Consider the following 6,000-nt stretch of genomic DNA (forward strand, 5'->3'; position numbering starts at 1 on the left):
TTTTTAAATCTAACTGAGAATGATATTAAAATAATCATTCACTTTAATTGAGCAGTTCACACTGCATCTGTGGTAGGAGTCAAAATAACCACAGATATTTTTTCAACATCATTCAGTTCTAGTTTAATCCATCTAATACTATGATGGCTACAATATAGTGATTTTAACATTTTTAATGTAATTAATCTCAGGATTTCTGAAGTTTATGAGATTAATTGCACCCTATCTTATTGCATTCAAAAGTTTCACTATTTTACATTTAAAACTCTTTCTACTGTCTTTAACTACAGGTTAATGATTTGTAATTTCAGTACAGATTATATTATTATTATTATTATTATTATATAGACTTAATCACGGACAAAGGAACTTGTTAGGGGCTGAAAAGGAAATAAGTGAACAGTAAAACTGTTTGATAACCCATGGTTGAGCTGACTTCTGACTTGTCCACTGAGCTTTCTGGGAGTTTTTAAAGTGGAATGAGACATTCAGGAGCAGTGGTGGATTTATTTTACTTCACTGTGGCAGCACATGCTTAACCAAAGGGACAATAAAGCCTGCTATTAATTGTGATTCTTAATAGTAGATAGTAGATCATAATTAATCGCAATTAATGTGGTTAATCTTGACAGCCCTAATTAAACAGCAATTGCAATGTTGATAAATGAACACAATTCAATTTTCCCAAATTGTTCAGCCCCTAGTTCAAACTTAAAACTTAGATACATAACATGTTAAAGTTTTAATATAAATTCAAATTTAAGGAATGAGGATAAACTGAGATTAAGACTTCAGTCTTATCTAAAACTCCATAAATTTACTCAGTCCTACAGCCCATTGATCACTGGTAATTATCCACAGATATGTTTGACATTGATTATTAACTTTCTAAGCTAATATCTGCCAATAGCATTTTACTTGTCAGCAGGTCTGCTCACAGATTTAGCTGGGCTCCTGACAAACCCAGAGAATAAGCCCTCCACATCTGTGATTCACTGATATATTAATGTGTGTGTGTTGGATCAGTAGCATTGGTGCTAGTCTTGGTGCCATTTTTCATTAATTTTGCACATTTTTTCTGTCCATTTTTGCAACTCTCTTCCTATTGTTTTGACTCTGTTAACCATTCAACCACTTTTTCTATGTGTTTTTTTTTGTCACTTTAAACCCATTACTGTTGCTTTATGCATATTACTAGCCTTAGTTAATCTGTTTTTTCCATTTTTAACCCATTTCAATTCTTTTTTAAGGAAAGGGGTTTATATTTTTAAGAAGGCAATATACTCTGGCATAAATAACTTTCAAAAATGTTGCTTTGACAAGAGCGGTTATTATTCAGGTTAAAAATAAATTATGGTTATCACAAATTAACTTTACAATGGGCCATGACTTCGCTGGCCTCCATGGACCCCCAGTTTGGGCCCTGGTTGTCAGTGTGGGTGCAGAAAACACTGAAACTTCACAGGCTTAGCTGATTTTCAGTGAATTCCCAGAAATTTGACAAAATCATAAAAGATGAGGACATCTTTGGGGTTAGAAATATAGACTTACATTCACCACTTTATTCAAATTCAAATCCAAACAATTCAAATGAAGAAAAGTTTACTATATTTTAGTGATGTAAAATAATAAACCACTGCTCCTTCATGTCTATTTTCACTTTATAAAATTTACAGATGGCCCTGTGGATGAGTCAAAATCCTCTCCACCTTAAGTCATCGATAGGGCAGTCAAACAATTAAGAAAATGAAATTAAAACTAGCTTTTGTGAAATTAAATTAACTTTGAAAAAAAGTTTTAAATGCAAAATTGTGGAATTTCAAAATGGAGACATTAACTACAGAAATTCCAGGATTAATCTGACAGGCCCAGTGTTCAAATATCCCTCAGTTTGCACGTTTCCCCACATTTGTTTTGCAGGAAATGATTTGTCACCAAATGAATGAATGTTGGTCAATAAGAATGAGTGAAACATAAGATTTATGTCAGGCAGGTGAATGTGAGGTTCTGCTCACACAGTTTGTCTCGTCAATCAATCACATGTCTCTTCTTTTCCCCAGGCTGGTGAGTGGAGCTGCAGGAATAGCAGCGTCTTGTTGAAACAGCTCCTGACCAAATGACTGTAGTGTGTGACATGTCGGACTGTTAGACTAAACATGGCCGGATCACACTGAGAGCCTCAAACGAGACACGCAGCGAGACCCGACTATTCTGAAAAACTGCTGCCCCGTCTCTGACCTGGAACTAGAAAAACCCTCAGCAGAGACAAAAATCTTTTAAGGCTCTAATGCTCGGCCAGATTCTTTTCTTTTTCAAAGAGCAGCTTCAGGGTAAAAATCTGCTTAATTACTTTAAAATGTTCACAAAACAAGGAAAAGTATTGATCTCCATTAAAATGGTGTAGACCTCTAAAGTGACATGAAGAGGGTATCATCCCCTCACATCTGCAGAAAATAGAAAAAAAACATTTATTGATCTTGGATCCTGCAGCTGCCATTCCCGCCACTAGCCTCCTGTATAACTGTCTGCATGTCTGTCTCTCTGTCTGCATGTCTGTCTCTCTGTCTGCATGTCTGTCTCTCTGTCTGCATGTCTGTCTCTCTGCTTGCATGTCTGTCTCTCTGTCTGCATGTCTGTCTCTCTGTCTGCATGTCTGTCTCTCTGCTTGCATGTCTGTCTCTCTGTCTGCAAGTCTGTCTCTCTGCTTGCATGTCTGTCTCTCTGTCTGCAAGTCTGTCTCTCTGCTTGCATGTCTGTCTCTCTGTCAGCATGTCCGTCTCTCTGCTTGCATGTCTGTCTCTCTGTCTGAATGTCCGTCTCTCTGTCTGAATGTCCGTCTCTCTGTCTGCATGTCCGTCTCTCTGTCTGCATGTCCGTCTCTCTGTCTGCATGTCTGTCTCTCTGTCTGCATGTCTGTCTCTCTGTCTGCATGTCTGTCTCTCTGCTTGCATATCTGTCTCTCTGTCTGCATGTCTGTCTCTCCGCTTGCATGTCTGTCTCTCTGCTTGCATGTCTGTCTCTCTGCTTGCATGTCTGTCTCTCTGTCTGCATGTCTGTCTCGCTGCTTGCATGTCTGTCTCTCTGCTTGCATGTCTGTCTCTCTGCTTGCATGTCTGTCTCTCTGTCTGCATGTCTGTCTCTCTGTCTGCATATCTGTCTCTCTGTCTGCAAGTCTGTCTCTCTGCTTGCATGTCTGTCTCTCTGTCAGCATGTCCGTCTCTCTGCTTGCATGTCTGTCTCTCTGTCTGAATGTCCGTCTCTCTGTCTGCATGTCCGTCTCTCTGTCTGCATGTCTGTCTCTCTGTCTGCATGTCTGTCTCTCTGTCTGCATGTCTGTCTCTCTGCTTGCATATCTGTCTCTCTGTCTGCATGTCTGTCTCTCCGCTTGCATGTCTGTCTCTCCGCTTGCATGTCTGTCTCTCTGCTTGCATGTCTGTCTCTCTGTCTGCATGTCTGTCTCGCTGCTTGCATGTCTGTCTCTCTGCTTGCATGTCTGTCTCTCTGCTTGCATGTCTGTCTCTCTGTCTGCATGTCTGTCTCTCTGTCTGCATATCTGTCTCTCTGTCTGCATGTCTGTCTCTCTGCTTGCATGTCTGTCTCTCTGTCTGCATGTCTGTCTCTCTGCTTGCATTTCTGTCTGCATGTCTGTCTCTCTGTCTGCATGTCTGTCTCTCTGACTGCATGTCCGTCTCTCTGTCTGCATGTCTATCTCTCTGCTTGCATGTCTGTCTCTCTGCTTGCATGTCTGTCTCTCTGCTTGCATGTCTGTCTCTCTGTCTGCATGTCTGTCTCTCTGACTGCATGTCCGTCTCTCTGTCTGCATGTCCATCTCTCCCGTCTGCATGTCTGTCTCTCTGCTTGCATGTCTGTCTCTCTGCTTGCATGTCTGTCTCTCTGTCTCTCTGTCTGCATGTCTGTCTCTCTGCTTGCATGTCTGTCTCTCTGCTTGCATGTCTGTCTCTCTGTCTCTCTGTCTGCATGTCTGTCTCTCTGCTTGCATGTCTGTCTCTCTGTCGGCATGTCTGTCTCTCTGCTTGCATGTCTGTCTCTCTGTCTGCATGTCCGTCTCTCTGTCTGCATTACTGTCTCTCTGCTTGCATGTCCGACTCCAGGCCTGCATGTCCATCTCTCTGTCTGCATGTCTGTCTCTCTGTCTGCATGTCTGTCTCTCTGCTTGTATTTTTGTCTCTCTGCTTGCATGTTTGTCTCTCTGCTTGCATGTCTGTCTCTCTGTCTGCATGTCTGTCTCTCTGCTTGCATGTTTGTCTCTCTGCTTGCATGTCTGTCTCTCTGTCTGCATGTCTGTCTCTCTGCTTGCATGTCTGTCTCTCTGTCTGCATGTCTGTCTCTTTGTCTGCATGTCTGTCTCTCTGCTTGCATGTCTGTCTCTCTGTCTGCATTTCCTTTAGGCCTGCATGTCTGTCTCTCCGTCCTCTTACTGTTGTTAAAACTAGTCCTGCTCTGTTGCAGTCACGTATTCATCGCTGCCTTTTCTTTTCAGTCATGTCAGGATCAGCAAGCCTGAGCCCTGAGGCCTCAGAAATACAGACAGAAAAAACATCCATCACATGTAAGAGGTTTTGTTAAAGAGTCTTGATGCTTAAAGACACAAATTGGGGCCTGTTGCAGCAGAAAATTGCACTGTTCTCTTTTATTTTCCCTTTTTTATCAAACCAAATCAATAAATGAAAGCAGGCACATACACAGTCTTACATACACAGTTAGGCTGAAGCGAGCAGCTAACTGGTCAGTGAAAACATGAAGGAAATTCACAGCTTTGGACATTTCGTACATGCCTTATTCAGGTGTGATGGGTGGACCTTAAGCCCAGGCCCCACCCTAAACATTTGGGAGGTAACAGACTTTCCTTATTAAACTGTAATTGATTTATATTCAGTCATATAAATCATTTATAACCAGGAGAAAATGGCTGCACAAAAGGCTGTCTCTATCATAGCCTTTATGATTAAAAAAACCTCAGTTTTTGTTGACGAGTATACTAGTACAACTTTGTGGTCTATAAGAACGGAGAAAAGTCTGACCCAACCAAAATTACATGGGCCAATAAAAAGTTGTTCCCCTGGCACCACGCCTGGCCTAATGCTTTACTTTTGGTGTAAATAACCATGCGTGCCATTGCTCTTAAGCTGGACGACATTCTGCTATGTTTGGCATTGATGCTGTTTGACTTCTGGGTCAAAGGATGGAGAGGAGACTACAGAGCATGCTCAGAACGACTTGGCTAGTTTGGGTAAGTCTGGGGTGTTTACAGATGAGTACAAAAATATCTTTATTTTTACAGTTCATCATTCCAAGCATGGGCGTAGTGCGCGGGGGGGTGGTGGTGGTGGTACTGATTACCTATAGGCCCACAGTAGGGAGGGGCCCTTGAGAAGCCTGCAATGAAAAGTGTGGTTTGATTATTATTCATTCTTAGTAATCCGTGTAATTATTGAATCAAAAGCAACTAAATTAATCAGTCAATACAGAAATTTGTATAAAATAGAGTAAAATACAATGGAATGAGGGGCTGCTCCTCCCTTAAAAATGTCCAAATGTTGTAGTCCAGTGCTGTGAAATAATGCAAGTAAATTTAATTTAACCATAGTAAAATTATCGCTCATGACTATGGAAATTATAGTTTAAAAAAACATTAAAATGCATTTGTTGCTTGGTCAGCTGTTTAAGGGGGGCCCTGTGTAATATTCCTACTGGAGCCCTAAATCCCAAACTACGCCCTTCAAACGGGATAATATTACTATTTGTCCGCCCGCTACAAGAGAGTACAAAGTGACGGCATTACCTCGGATAACCTACACAAGCATATTTAGCTAACTTTAGTAATAGACAATCACGTTTTGTTAAATGAGTTTGGACACCACCTCCAGACAACATTTCTAGTTCGTGGGGTTGCTGAAATTCTTATTCCACCAACTAATCCCTCTTAAAATATGTGAATTATATTGATAAAATTATCCATGACTCAAGTTGTCAGCTCTT

The sequence above is a fragment of the Cheilinus undulatus genome, linkage group 2, assembly GCF_018320785.1.
Source record: "Cheilinus undulatus linkage group 2, ASM1832078v1, whole genome shotgun sequence".
In the NCBI taxonomy this organism is placed as follows: domain Eukaryota; kingdom Metazoa; phylum Chordata; class Actinopteri; order Labriformes; family Labridae; genus Cheilinus; species Cheilinus undulatus.